We start from the raw sequence: 16320 nt of genomic DNA on the forward strand, positions 1-16320 counted from the left end.
AGCTGTTATCTGAAATATGCATTCAATACCAATAGAAACTTAATATGTTACTAGCACCACGTGCAAGTAATCAAACTGTAATCGTACTACTATAGGCCCCAGGGCCAACACTGCTGAATAAAATCGATCTATTATGCGACCTTACTTTTGACAGGAATCTCACGAATAATACTGTGCAATATCGTCAGTCATTATCTGAACGCCTTCCCAGACGTATATTCCGGAAAGATGTCTTGAAAAAACATGAAGCTGCGTCTAATTTATAGATGAACATAATTTCCTCGATACTCATTAATCAGATGAACCTTCATTGAGTTCAATTCACAAGTGACTGCAGAAAATGCATAATTCTTGTTAATGACTTTACGGTCGGAAAACATATTATATTTCATAAGTGCATTATAGAACGCTGTAGTAGATAAACATAATTTCCTCGATACTCATTAATCAGGTGAACCTCCATTTAATGCATAGATAGTTCTTTACAATGTCTTCAAGGACGGAAAACATGTATTATATTCCATAAGTGTATTATAGAACGCTGCAACGATTCGGCAGAGAAATACTATTGTGCCATAGTATTCCTTATATGAACCTAACAGTGTATAACATTACCATTCAGATATTGTTATAAAATAAGTTAAAAATTCCAAATAGTATCGTGTAATATGACAAGAGATAGTGTTGTGTTCGCTGTGACAAAAAGGTTTCGATATTCAAATATAACATTTAATCAAAGGGACTACGTTTCAAATCTGCATGTCACTCACAACAGAAATAGATACATAATAATGCTATGTTTATTTTCCTACACATCAGTTGCGAGAGCAATGTTTATGTTAACTAAGTTTTCATCAATTAATACAGGATTCTTAAAAGATGATTTGCTTCAATTAAAACATTCGAAGAATGAAAAAGAAATTAGGCCTATTGCTGAAATGATTAGTAAAAATATAATTAAAATCCATCTATGGGAAGGGATGCCAGACGGACATATCAAAACAAAATCGGATAATTACTTGGAGTATAGACTTTCAAAAATAGCATATTAATTAACAATGATATCAGTTTTTAATAAATCACTAATAATTCTGAAACGTTGCCGAAAAGCCTGGAATCGTGTTCAGATGTTTTCATAAATACATTCACACGAACGCCCAAGTACACTTTGATGGACGATATGACGGCCCTGGCGACGTGTTGTTACACGGGGTCGACCAATACGTGGACGGTCATCATTGCTGTTGGTGGCGTTGTATCGCTGTCTAAGACGTTCTATCGTTCGTACGCTGAAATTGAAGTCATTGGCAATGACTCGAGCACGTTGACCAGCGTCTTAACGTCCAAGGGCTTGTTGACATTGTTCTCTCGTTAACCTAGCTAAAGCTGCTGTATTCAGAAAACAAGTGAACGGTTGTTGCCATTCAAGCGGTTGTATTACTGAAGACTTGTGTGTTCATTTGGCTTTGATTTCTAAAAGGTGTTGACCTTTTTCCTTTTTCTGTTTGTATGCACTATTTTGTAACAGTAATTGTTTACGTTCCCGAATTCAAAGAGTGTTTACCAGATTATTTTAAATACATCTAGGTCGTGAGGCAGATCGGTTTGTCATCACTTTGACCCAAACAGACCTGTAAGTGAGCGAACATTTGATTTACAGGAAACGGTGATTTTTGTTTGAGATTAGTATATTTTTTAATTTTTATGAGCTCAACTATTTTCCCAAAATAAATACATTTTATATCAATATGTATTCTTTAGAAACTCGTGCCCTTATTTATGTGTGTTTCTCCCACCCCTTGATGTCGAGTGACTGTAAGCTTATCTATGTATTTGAAGACCTTTCATGGGTACTAGCTGAGAACACTGTGTTGTCCCGTGCTCCATTCAACGGATGTGACCATGCCTTCGAGTTGGAGCAGGAAAAATAGACTTCATATGCTTTTGACTCGGTCAGATGATTTCGAAGATGAATTCCAGACTGGACGTGTGGAAGGGATTAAGTGTCCTTTCTGCAGGAGAGGGTACGAAAGTCGCTGCTGTACGCAGATTGCGGACTTGGTTCTTATTGTCAGCATGCTGTTCTCCGACACACTTGATCAGCCTGGCGGACACTGTGCTAATGGGCCTGTTCATCTTAGCATCCAAGAACCGATTGCCTGTGATGGTGACTCGATATATGTGAACAGGTTTACCACTTCCAGCTTGTAGACGTTGAGAGATATCGCTGTAGGTTGATTGGTGCCTTGGTATATCGCATTCATCTGGCCTTGTATTGTCTTTGTCTTGGTTCAGTGAGTTGGTTCCTCTGCAAATAATGTTTCTGGCGAAGGCTTCTTATACTATAGTTCTGTATTCAGCTGATCCAGATTAAACGGTATCACATCCACTCTGAGGCAGACACTGACAGTCGTAGGTCCAAATGCATGGTTCAGCATGACTGTTAAAACAATGTCCAAACAAACCAGGCACAAATATACATCACTGTTTTGCTAAAGCGCAGATACCGAAAGTCTGAGAGAATAAAACTCTACATTGCATGATGCATTTCGCATCAGTGTTGAGAGACTCGAAAATACTGAGAAGATTATCTCGGCCTTTTGTCAGGTTGAAGAATGGAACATAGACTGACTCTTTCTGCCCTCTGTACTTATTGAGAATGGTTAGGAAGAAAAGAGGTTTGTTGCTTTCAGATAGTGGTGTTGGCACAATTCAAGAAACTGTCAAGTTCCATCTATCTTGCCAATTCTGTTAGCCATGACAACAGGGCGTGGATTCGTGGTAAATACCTTCTTCCACTGCATCAGTGACATCAAGTAGCAGCTTGTCCTGTCGTGTGATCCTATGATAATGTTCTGGTGTTGTCATAGAACTTGGACTCATCCGTCACCTCCTTTGGGTGCAGAGACGACGAATGTACATGCTGATGAGGCCAGTCACTCTTTCTTGTTGTATCATTCTGAGCCATCAGCCCGTGACAGTAAAGCTTTCCTGTTCGATCAGATGTCCACTTGCAGTCTCAGATGTTGATGACAGCAGTATTGATTGCATCACTGATATCGACGAAAGATTGCTTTTTTAGGGTTTTTTTCTGAATTTTCTTCTCTGATTGGGTCTTTACATACTGCAGAGAAGACAGGTCAGAGCACAATGATTTGATCTCTTCCACTAGTGAAAACAAGTTGTTGTACAATATTCTGCGCCAAACATGTCTGACATATTACTGGTAGACTCCAGGATTTATCTATTCCAGGTGCAGGCAGATTGTGGAGGGCGAGTCACTGCCTCTGCATATACAGCTCCAGGTTATCTGTGCGATCTAGTCGAAGACTATGTCCCTACAAGAATGCTACTTAAGATCCCTAACATCAAGCCCAAGACATTCAGCGGTTGGAACTTTTGTGACCCATTACAACTAAAAGTTAAATAATGTGACATTACAATCAACAAGAACATATCCTCATAACACTGTGAACAAGATATTTTTCAATGAGAACACATGTATTGTATAAGTCACACGGTTCAGCATGATTTATGGAGCACTCTGGAAAGACCATCGATGAAGGCTTATTTTAAACCTTTGAATGACCTGTATAGTGTTCAGCTGCCACACCTATGCAATGTACATTCTTTGGCAAAGTGCCAGTGTTTACCTCTGTGTACATGTAATGGATCACGCCGTGCGTTAACACAAACGAGTTACTGACATGTAAATACTTTGGCAGACTGCCAGTTTTGACGTCATAACACTTCTGGGTATATGCATTGCATGAAATTGATCAAGCCCTGCAATAGATCTCCACTGCGTTCAAATTAATTCGACTGATATGGACGCTAACAGGTATGTATGCATATGTGTGTGTGCGCTAATCATTGTATGGTCATTGGATTGTCTGGTCCAGACTCGATTACTTACAGACGGTGCTCATATAGCAGCAATCAAACATACAAACTTACCTTTCTCTGTAAATGTGTCTGTGAGCTGATGTGGTGTTAAGCCATATTCACATATTTTCATTTTAGTATTCTTATTTTGTTTCATGTGTTCTGTAGTTACTAACTCCAAGTATAATTTCGCCATTTCATCTTGTTTGACTGTGTATTGACATGCACCATGGTGTGAAGGACACATTAGTTAACTAACCCAAAGGGTGATCGAAGAGATGAGTCTTTCATGGCGTATTTCCATCACAATCTGTGTTGAACAAACGTAACAAGAGTTACTATTCTAACTAACAATACATACGAAACACGTCACAGTTAATCAGTTCAAATTTTAAAAAGAAAACGTATATGTTGCATAGATCGATGCTCATGCTGTTCGATGCACTGGACTGTCTGGTCCAGACTCGATTATTTACAGACCGCCACCATATAGCTGGAGGAGTGCGGCGTAAAACTAGACTCACTCACTCACCCACTTTACATGCATAATTGCAAGAAGCAGTGGTGTGCTATATTCAGACTTATTCTAGCTACTATACTAGGCAGAAACCTGCTCACTGTTTGATGTGCCGTTGTACTGTTGCAAATTACGTGCAATTTAAACAAGTGATTTGTTGCGTTTCTTCAACAAATTTATCAGACTCTTTCTCTGGTTGAAATCCTAAAATTCACCAACCAATTCACACAAAAATCACCACTGAAAAACATCCATCACACAATAACTTTTGCCTCAGGGGACACTCGTGAAGAGCAACCTCCTCGTGGTGGGTGCTGGGTAACGCTAATAGCTCTTCCCCCGTGTGGACCCGGGGCAGAATGTGTCCACAGCACCCCATTGCTGGTCGGGGACGCTACGGAAGTCCAATTTTATTTAAAGTATTTTTTACGTGATTTTAATCGTGGTATAATGTTCTTTTAATTTTTGGTTAAGTTGTGCAAAAGTCACCAGCATCTAAAGGAATGATTTAAATCCAGCTACCCCATGGTCCCCAGCATGATGATCTACCTCCAGTTGCTGGTGATCTTCAGCCCGTTTTTATATTGCATTGTCTGTAATATTTGTATAATTTTAAAGTTACATGCTACAATTTTCCATCTGTGATAATGTAGTTACTTTAACTAACTAACGTAGTAATGCTTCCTGATAATGACAATATTTGAAGCCTTACCATTCTACCAGTGGAACCGAGCATGGTGATCTACCTTCAGTTGCTGGTGATCTTCAGCCCCTTCTCATATTGTATTGTACTGAGTCAAAAAAAGAAACTTCACATAATTTAATTTGAAAAATAATGAATAATTTTTCTCTGATGATACATCTATGTATCCGAAATGGGATCCCTATCTTTCGACTCTAGAAAAACGTTAGCAAAACCCACTCAAACTCATCCATTCGTCGTGCAAATGACGTTAGTGCCAAATCAGGTTTTGCACGTGCAGTCGATCACGTGATCTTCGCATCGAAGTTTTCTTCATATGCACGTGTTTGCATTGGCCTCAAGAATTGAAAAAACACTTTCAAACCACAGTTCTAACGGTACTACAAATGCCACGATTGTCAAATGTGCAACGTGAATGTGCCGTTGGCATGTTGCAAGCGGGAAGATCAGTTATTGACGTCGCAAGAGCAATGGGATGCAGCCGTCGTACTGTGTATGACTTGGGAGGTCGTCTACAACAAACTGGCACCACTTCTGATCGCCCAAGGTCGGGTCGTCCACGTGTGTCGTCACGAGCAGAAGAAGGTCAAATCGTCCTACGTCACCTACGTGACAGATTTCTGCCGGCTACACGAACCAGGGCTGAGATGTTTAGAGGTCGACTGTCCTCACAGACCATTCGAAATCGGTTGCGGGCTGCCAATCTCCATTCTCGACGTCCATATTGTGGGCCAATATTGACGCCGTTTCATCAACGTCAACGTCTGCTGTGGGCCCAACGTCACCTCCGATGGACCCAGAGAGACTAGAATCGAGTCGTCTTTAGCGATGAATCCAGGTTTACCCTCAGATTCGCGGACGGCAGGCATAGAGTCTGGAGACGACGTCGTGAACGGTATGCCCAATGTTGTGTGCAGGAAGTCGACAGATTCGGGGGCGGAAGTTGCATGGCGTGGGATGCTTTCACCACACAAAATGACTATTACCCAAATTTTTCTTACATTAAGGAATATACGTTTCATCCGGCGGCCATATGAACAACGTTTGAAATCTACGTATCATCTGGCTGTCAGATTTACACACGTTTAAAGGGGTGTTAAAATAAATGAACACTCAACTCTGTATTTACTTGTATTTCACAGGTGTGTAAATCTGGCCATTATTTTCATGTGTTTTCTAGCATGTGTAACGTATGTAAATGCTGTGATTGTAGGACATGCATTTCAATACCTTTGAAAGAAACACATGGCGAAGTGATACCCATGGCTGAGCACCACTATTAACGTGCCTGCCTTTCATGACATACACATGATGTCTGTTTAAAAGGTTACAATATTGGGTCTTTGGGCCGGAGCGATATGCATGTTAGGGAGTGTGTGTGTGCATGTGTGTGAGAGGGAGAGGGTGTGGGATGGGGTAGGCCTAGGGTGGGGTGGTGGCGGTGGGGTACTGATAAGCCTTTCTGATCAGTAGGTAATACCGTTTATACTTTTTTGTAATGGAAATTACATTATAGTTTAAATAATTGACCTTAGGTACACTTCTTATATATGACATACAAGGAGAGACAGCTTATTGCAATAAAACACAGACAGGTGTGTTCACATAGCTGCACAAATTTCATTATCTATACTTTCGAAAAAGATGATTACAATGTATTACTGATGTGGAGTCCTGTTTTAAATGTGTAAATATGCACATACTTGGTATTAGAGCTGTGCTTCGTAGTCTAAGTGGAGAGACGATATATCCTGATACCAGTTTAATGAGGCGAGACGATATATCATGAGTGCGTGATTGAGTTAAAGTTTACAGTCACAGCGGCAGTATTTCAGCCATATCGTGACTACAAATAGTTATAAATTCATTAAAACCTGTTTTACATTCACACACACACTTCAAGAGCTGTTGATCTCATAAAATTTCAGCATTTCATGTTGAAGAAGGTACAGTCAAACATGTTCAGCACACTTTAAAATACATTTGAAACTGAAATTTCCTTTTGGAAGTTGTGTTTCCACACCAATTCTTTCACAAACAATTCAATGTAATTTATATCAGAATTCAGAATCACTGAAAAAACTCTTAAGTCTGCTTTCTAAATTGTATCTTATCTTTGTTCTCTTTCTTAACAAAGCTAAGACATCATTCATAGTTGTGAATAAATGGTGTTATTTGTCAAACAACCAAAACATATTTCAATTGCTTGAAGACAAGTATTGTACAGTTCACAGAGTTTGAAAAATGTTCACACTCTATCACTTCTACGTTACTACTTTGTTCATGTAACAGATACAAACAAATATTCCTACTGTCCATCCAACATTAGAATGAGGTGCGCGAAAGACGCGTTTGTTAAAGGAGAGCTGGGAGCGTGTCGTGAACTGATCCACTACCTACTCGAAGGGGAACAGGTGTGAAAACTTCGGGCACGTGATTTTTGTGATCCTTGCAGTAATCACTTTCTGCGCAATGATTCGGAAATGTCGTGTTTCTGCTCGAGCATGTGTATACTAGTATCTTGTAAAGTGAACTGTTAAAAGAGTATCAAACTCTGCAGGTATTTGAAACTTATCATGTTGCACTCTAAATTGGGTAAACGGGGTCAAGTCATTCATTCACAAACACGTGAGGTTGCCTACAATGTCATTCAGTACATGTGTACTATTTCCGACAGCACACACAGTGCACTCAAAAAAGCCAGCGATGCTACTGGTATATCTGTCAGTACCTTGCGCAAAATAAAGGACGAAGGTAAACAGGGGCGTAGCTACCATCATGAAAAAAATTCCCGGGCTCACACATGATTTTGAAAAGTTGGGCAAGCTCTTAACACTAACTAAATGATTTTGCAACCTTGGGCTTACACGAAAAAAATTAATTCTTTCTTTCTTTCTTTTTCTTTCCTTTCTTTACACTTCGATGTATTAGTGTGAACACTTCGGTGTATTAGTTTGGACACTTCGATGTATTAGTTTGAACACTTCGATGTATTAGTTTGAACACTTCGATGTATTAGTTTGAACACTTCGATGTATTAGTTTGGACGCTTCGATGTATTAGTTTGAACACTTCGATGTATTAGTTTGACACTTCGATGTATTAGTTTGGACACTTCGATGTATTAGTTTGAACACTTCGATGTATTAGTTTGAACACTTCGATGTATTAGTTTGAACACTTCGATGTATTAGTTTGAACACTTCGATGTATTAGTTTGGACGCTTCGATGTATTAGTTTGAACACTTCGATGTATTAGTTTGAGAAAAACATTGTCAACGTACACATGATACTTAACACTGACGTAGTTTCATAGGTGTCGTGTTGAACATTATTTTGGTCTGTGTACCTCAATGATAACTGTGCTGAGCTATGGCACCTCTGTGAACTGTTAATCAGTGTAATGGTATGTTATGGCTTTGCCGGGTTTTACAGAAACCAAGTCAGAATCTCGCTGCTGGAATCAAGAGAGCTTCGTGCTGTTGTAAGACCATACCCCTCTTTTTATACATTTTTGTATACATTTTCTGGACAAAGAACTAAGTCATATTCAAGGTTGCGGTACTTCTTCTCATAGCTACATGCACAATTGTCCTAAAGGTGCCTCCACATGACGAATGTGAACCTTGCTCTCTCCTCTCGGTGTTCACATAGTACAGTTGTTTGTCACAGTAGCAGTAGTTAAGCTGTCGAATGGTCTTTACAGGTTATTCATTGAAGACAAAAGATGTTTACCGGTCGTTGTCAAGTTAAGATGATCAGTGCTCGGTGTAGGTATTTATGCAATATGGAAGTCCGTAATCTATGGTGAATGCAGTGACAAAATGGCTAAATTGCACCTGCAAGCAGGACCATATGAGTGTAAATAGTATCAACATGGCACACAAAGGGTCCTGTGTAAACTCAACTGACACTGACAACTGAAGGTGGGTTACTAAGAAATACTAAGCTGTATACATGGTATACTTTGCTGTACATAACCAACGCATGCATACAAATTATCTGGAGTGACAAAAGACGTAGTGAGTGAATACGTAAATATTGCTTAAAGGTGAGTCAGCAGTATTGCAAGTATTTGCAGCTAAGTTTGTAAGAATATATGGGAAAACACTTAATTGTGTATGATTATATCAAAAGTGTGATATTTATTATCCAAAATGTCTTCTGGTCGAACTACGGAAACATAAACGACCCACTCTACTAAAATTCATTGTGCATGTAGAATATTTGTGCATATAATATATTGTGAAGCGGTTGCAATGGTATGTATGTATGTCCGCCAACTTGTTGGAAAAAACACTCATACACTCACTTGACTTTCTATGGCATGTTTGAACAAACACAGCTGTTAACCTTAATGATCTTGAAGAATATCTCATTTGTAATCGGTGTGATGGTCTGAAACTAGAATACGATAATGATCACGTGACCAGCTACCTTAAACTCTTGGTGATTTTTTCTTCATTTGTTCCCATAATTGAATACAAGCATATAAAGTAAAGCCAAAAGTGTACATATGCATGATCAAAGTTCATCAACTGGTAGCATGAAGAAATTATAATGCAATAAAGTTATTCAAGTTTGATTACAGATTAAGTCAGAGATTGAAAACTGAGGATAAAGGAAACCATTTCTCTGAAAATTATCAAAATTATTGTTCCTTCTGGATATGAATATTTCAACCGTGTAAGTGTCTTTAAAAAGTTTTAAGACATTATTAACTTTTGAAATTATTTTCTTTAAAGTGCAAGTATATATATATGACTTTTAGCATAAAAGATTATATGATTTAGCAATGGCTTATTACCAAAAACCAAACCAAACCAAAGTCTGTCTTATTTCAAATTTCTGTTTGCTTTGGATTATCCAGTTTTCAAGTTCTTTCAAGAAGGTTTGGGTTACAACACATTCCCAATATACATGACATAAAGTTTCACTATCAACATTACAAAACCCATATATGTTCCTCCAATATCAAATTTAAGTTTCAGATCTTCAAAAGACTTAAAATATCTTCATTACAAAGGTCCTTAATTGTTAAAATTCCATTTTTAGCCCAATGCCTAATAAAGTGATTTCGGTTTTTGAAATTATCACCATGAAAAAAGCCCCGGGCTTAGACATGATTTTGAAAATGAAAGTTGGGCAAGGTCTCAACACTAACTAAATATACAGCTTTGCAACCTATCGGGCTTACACGACAAAAATTGGCTTGCTACGCGCCTGGTAAATGCGTTCCCGCGATGGGTACCAGTACGTTCACAAGCCCAAGGAAAGTGCGTACTCGTACCGAAGGGAAAATTGAATTTGATGATTTTGATAAATGCGCAATTCGCCAGTACATTCAACACTGCTACACAGTAACCAAGACAATGCCAACACTGACAGTTTATCGCTTTACATACCCTCGGCACCTTAATGGTAAAATGGACTGCACCGCTATTCAGATGCACGGGTTCAAATGACAGGTCGGCATTATTCTTAAGTTCGTCTCACAGTACAAGGTTCACTTCAGAAGAATTTCAAAGAGACTCCCTTCCTATTCCTAATGCAATACTCCTTACAACTTTCAGTAGTACTTAAGTAGTATCGGGATATATCGTCTCATGTGGCGATACATCGATGTATCACAGCCCTTGCGATATTAATATCCTGATGTATTGCCTAAATGTGTTTTGTATGGATGCATTCGTATCGCATAGTTGACTATGCAAACATCGATACTATCGATGAATCGTTACACCACTACGTCAGATGGCCTCTTTTGATTCGGAATACAGATGTTGTCCCATACGGACGTTTTCTCAAATTTCAGTTACCCGACGGAATATACTGTACACCTATTTTGATTCCATCTCTTGGGTAGATTATAGAAAACTGTAGTGATAGTTAGATAACTAAGCAGTTTCTGTAATTATTGAAAGCTTACCCCCTGACATCATTTATGTTGCTTATGAGTTTTTAATTTTTGCTTTTTGCTGTCTGATTTGTTATACATTATATAATAATGTTAATCATTTTGGCATCCCAATATCATGGAATATAATGTGAACTTATTAATCTATCAAAGTACCGAAACGTTTTATAACTATGCTTTACTGTTACTGGGTGAAACTGTTAATTAAATGTACCTCCGTACAAAAGTTCCAGAAATTAATAGAAACAGAAAATTGCTAAATAAATGGAAAACTAAACTGGGTAAAGGTTACAAACAGTTATTATTTATATACCTGTTTTAAATTATCAGTGTGCAGATCATGTCACAAACATAAAAACTGAAGGATGGGTGTGGAAAGAGTTGGGGAAAACACGTGCAAAGTCTCTGAGTCAGCTGAGATTATCCGTCAAAAACATCATATGTACATTTAACAATCACTTATCATTAAGTGCAACCAAAGCATCACAAAAACGCCATATTTCCAGACAGCATAACATCACCTTTGGCTGGAGTTCTAAATATTTGATACCGAAAGCCTGTCAGTTAACTCAAAGGAAATAACCCTTGTGTTTTACAGTGATGGCTTAATCATAGTCAGAATGAATTATAGGCTGCTATGCGTTTTCGAATGTGATTGAGTCAGTGAAATACTAATATTTACCAAATCAAATTCTAAAGGAGCTTTTCTTCAAGCAGTGACTTAAAGCCATACATAGCTATACTTGCTTAGATAATAGACTTCATATAAGGCATCATAGATATTCACAAACATGGTACAGGACCCTTAGCCTCATTAGCGTATTGCCTCACCACTTGCGAATTAAGCGTTGGCAGATGTAAATGTTACTGAAGATGTTGGTCCCCGCCAGCCGCCGGTGGTTGGTATTGTTTACTCTGTAACCCGAACCCTGCAGTGAGTTTTAACAGACGCTGAACCTGGGAATATCTAGATATGCGTCATTTAGGGCGTAAGCATTACAGTAAGGGCTGGGCGGAAGGGAAAATAATATCGTTCTCTGACTATGATAAAACAGAGACTATATAATAGACTATAGTATGGTCTCTGGATACAGATTGGGACAAGATATGGAAAACAAAATATTTGGACAATAGACCATTGTTTGGGTCTTTTAATTGTAAATATGATTCCAATAGCTTAACCTAGATTTCGATATCCTTCGAATGTACATTTGGTTGAAACTGGAAAGTATACTTGTATCCCATGACAAGAACGAATACCTAATAATTCAAAAGCATAATAGCACGAGTATCCATTTTGTCTTTTGCCTACATACGCTCAATCACATGAATTGTGTCTCCAGGTCACGGAGCATCAGTGGTTTAGGGGCCCGTATTGCAATTCCCGTGCGTTTCCATGTGTTGTTGACGCGGCATGGACGCCTTGTAACATCACTATTTGATTATGATTCACAAACACATGCTCATGATATGGTTGGAATCGTGCCATGGATTAGCAGATATTTATCATGATGTTTTTTATGTAGGTGGCTTGAAACGCGCTTTGACAAAGGCCTATAGGTTCGATCACATTAATATGCGTTTTACAGCTTCTTTTCTCTAAAGATGCTCACGCCAAAACTGATTTAAATTCTAATCGCAGATAAAAGAATAAGACAATAAATACTAGTAGTATGCCAAATTATCGTTACCATGATAACCTTGTGACATTTCACCTTATGTAAGAGAGAAATAAATACGATGCTAGGTATGGCAGTACTACTGCAGATGATAGTGTATGTCGTAAATGTCAATAAGTTGCTGCAGCGCTATCCCTAATCACTGGATATCTATACAATTATATGTGTGATGTAGGAGAACTTGCGTCGCTACTTTTCTCAGTCATCTGAATACATGTATGTAGCGTGAAACCGGCAGATACCTACAGAAGAAAGTGTTTGCCCTACCTGTAACAACGATGTCCCGTGTCTATAAAGGGGATGTAATGTGGGAATGAATGGCATGTACTTTTGTCTGGGCCCGTTTATGATGATACATATTGCGATCGTTCACAATAAGCTCACTGGCTATCAGATTGAGGGTACGTTTCAAACATAACCGGTATTTCTATTATTGTATTTATACAGAAACATTCTTCGAACTTTCTCTATATACGTCCGCCAAATACATTGCACACTACCCCTTTCTCTCTTGATCTTCTCAAACGACTGTTGCAAGTTCGAAGAATCCTGGTCAAAGTAGAAAAGTCTTAAGACTATTCCCTACAAATCTGTAGCTTACACATTGTACCATAAATGGGTAGAGCGTCCGTTCGGGGGAATATCAGGAAGACAACGATACCATTATCTCTAATGTTGTAGAAAGCACTCCACTTACTTAGGAAAACAATAACCCACTGAGATATTGCATTCTTGCCGGAATCAATATTTTCGGCACCTGTCAGATCTGAACTTGAACATGCGAGGTCTGCGTCTATGTCAGGTTAAAGGTCTGCAAGATGTTTAGCAACACTGGGGCGTAATAGTCATAGGCCTGCTCCAAACAACGGAATATATATCTTGTTAGAAGGACTTCTCCGACATGGAAAATTACAGCAATGCAACATCACATTTACTTGTGTGACATTTGCTTTCGGAATCTGGGTTTATTGATTGTCAATTTAAACAGGACAATCAAGACAAATTTTACAAAAGGCACAGAGGCCCAACATGCCAATGGTATACTCAGAGGACGCACCCGCCTGTGCCATCCGGACATAATCGCTACACGATAAAAACTATTTTTTGTGTGGCGTTATTACAGCAAAGGCTGAGCGGAAGGAGAAATAACATGGTTCAGGCACTGTGAGACTATTAAGAAAGGCCACATGCAGTGCAATAATATTCCAATTATGTACTGCCAAAACTTATTTTACAATACTGATGCGAGAGCTGAAGACACTTAGGAAATTACGAGTTGGTTCGTGTAGCGTATTTGGCCTTGCTCAAAGAGAGATAGACTAATGCTTAGTCTCTGAATATATATAATTTTGATAGTAACAAACAAGCCCATTTAAATTGGAAAGGAGACCCAGGGAGACTAGAGATTCAGAACCTGTGGAAATCTAGACTTGCTTCATTTAAGGCTTTAGCACTGCAGAGAGGGCTTGGCAGCAGGGAAAATAATGTGGTTCAGGGACTGTGAGACAGACTACAAGAGAGATAAAGTGCTATTCTGTTGGGACAGCTAGGGACACTTGCAAGGACAAAGGGGTAGCTCATCGCCCTTTTGTTCACCACTCACAAGATTTGCCAACACCGCAGACAAAGCGTAACTGATACTGGCAACAAGTGCGAGCGCAGCTTAATAAGCCATGTTAGCTTCCGTAATACCGCCTTCTTAGTCAGGCTCTTTTGATAATAAAAATAATGAGGTCACGTGAACGTTGATTTCAAACGTACTAAAATGTGTGAAAATGAAATTACATGAACCAACTAATTCACATGATGGAAACAAATGATCATCTTGCTTGAACACAGGTAACATGAAGGTGTATGAACCGTTCATATACATACCCCTGAAATCCGGTATGATACATAAATATCTAAGGTGTGTCAACATTTGCACATGTGAAAATTTACACGTGTTCCCCACCTAAGTAAATTTACATGTTTCCAACCTGGGTAAACTTAGAACGAAATCGGAAATTTCAGCACCCACTGAAATTTAAAGGAGTGCATCGGAAATAATGTATGATCATGTATTTACTGGGGTATATGTTTTACAATTCATGTTTGGAAATACCTGACAATCCGGTCATGGCATACATGAACGAGGTACTTGTGCATACGAAAATGTACGATGAGCATATGTTTCAAAGGTATAGATTCATATGAAATATATGACCGAAGTTAGGAAATATACATACGTAAATCCGGTCATGGCATGTATTTCCTACTGTATTTACGTTTATTTCAATGGTTTACTATCCGGTTTTGGTCCTGTGGCCTAATGGAACTGATTATGGCACTGTCAGTGTATCGAGTACATCACACAGATCTCAGCAATGAAATAATAACAATTTAACCATCTCTTTTTCTTTTATAGTGCCCTGAAGAAAGAATGTGAAGTTTCTTTTTTGACTCAGTATATATCATATTTGTATATTTTTAAAGTTACGTGATAGTTTTAGTTCTCCATCTGTGACAATCCAGTTACAATACACATGTGCACAATTCTGGCATAACCACCTTTAGTTGTACTTGCAATATGAACTGTCATTTGAGCGGTTTAGATATTTACCTTGGCTTTTGGACCGCAAATACGTTCAACTGATATATATATCTAAAGGTGATTCCCCAAAATGTGTTAACAACAATTGCCATGATTGTCAAGCGAATTCAGAATATATAAATGTATCACATAGATAAATAAAAAAAAGATGCCTTTTTCTCCAACATGTTTCGTTCTTTACTCTTCAGGGAGATTGTAGCAGTAACAGTATGACGTCATTACATATATATTGTGACGTCACAATAGGGACAACATTCTAGAGCGACAAGGTCACAGCTTGCAATGGTTTAACATTGGTTTGAGCTTGACTATGAAGTAATGTTCTTTTAAAATTCGTTTTACTTTGTCCGAATTTTGAACTTGATAAAAAGGAAATATTGTAAATTTAATGTCGTTTCCTTTCGCACAGACATCTAGATGTTCACTCAGTGGAATACATCGGGTTTCAGGACACTTTATTTGTTGTTTGTGGACACGAACCTGGGCTCTTAAATATTCTGATTGACCAATATACTGTTCATTACAGCCTGTCCATGTTATGTCGTATGTTATGTTTTTGGAAGAGCTGTCAAAATTCTGTTTTACATAGAATTCTCCGTGTCTCGTGAAAGTTACAGAGTGTCCTTCAACAATATGTCGACACGTTCCACAGTTACCTCTGTTGCATCTAGACACAGTAGGATTTGATCAATTCTGTTTCTTTAAAATAAATTTGGCTTTTGTTAGTATATTTTTAAGATTCTGATTTTGTCTTTTGCTATTTATTATTTTTCTATATTTCAGCATTGATTTCAGTTTTTCATCTTCTCCTAAGATGCACATATTTGTTTTTATGTTCTGGAACACATTTGGGTTCAACGGATTAGAAGTAGATACAAAAGCAATTACTTTTTCCTCATTGGTTTGTTTCATCGTTCCTGTCAAAAGATCTTCTCTATTAAGCTGTAAAGCTTTATTTATTCCGTCTTCAACAAGAGATTTTGGATATTCCCGTAATAGTAAAACATCCTAAGTTCATTCAGTCT

The sequence above is a fragment of the Haliotis rubra genome, unplaced genomic scaffold (genome assembly GCF_003918875.1).
Source record: "Haliotis rubra isolate DU_JTF1 unplaced genomic scaffold, ASM391887v1 Scf492, whole genome shotgun sequence".
In the NCBI taxonomy this organism is placed as follows: Eukaryota; Metazoa; Mollusca; class Gastropoda; order Lepetellida; family Haliotidae; genus Haliotis; species Haliotis rubra.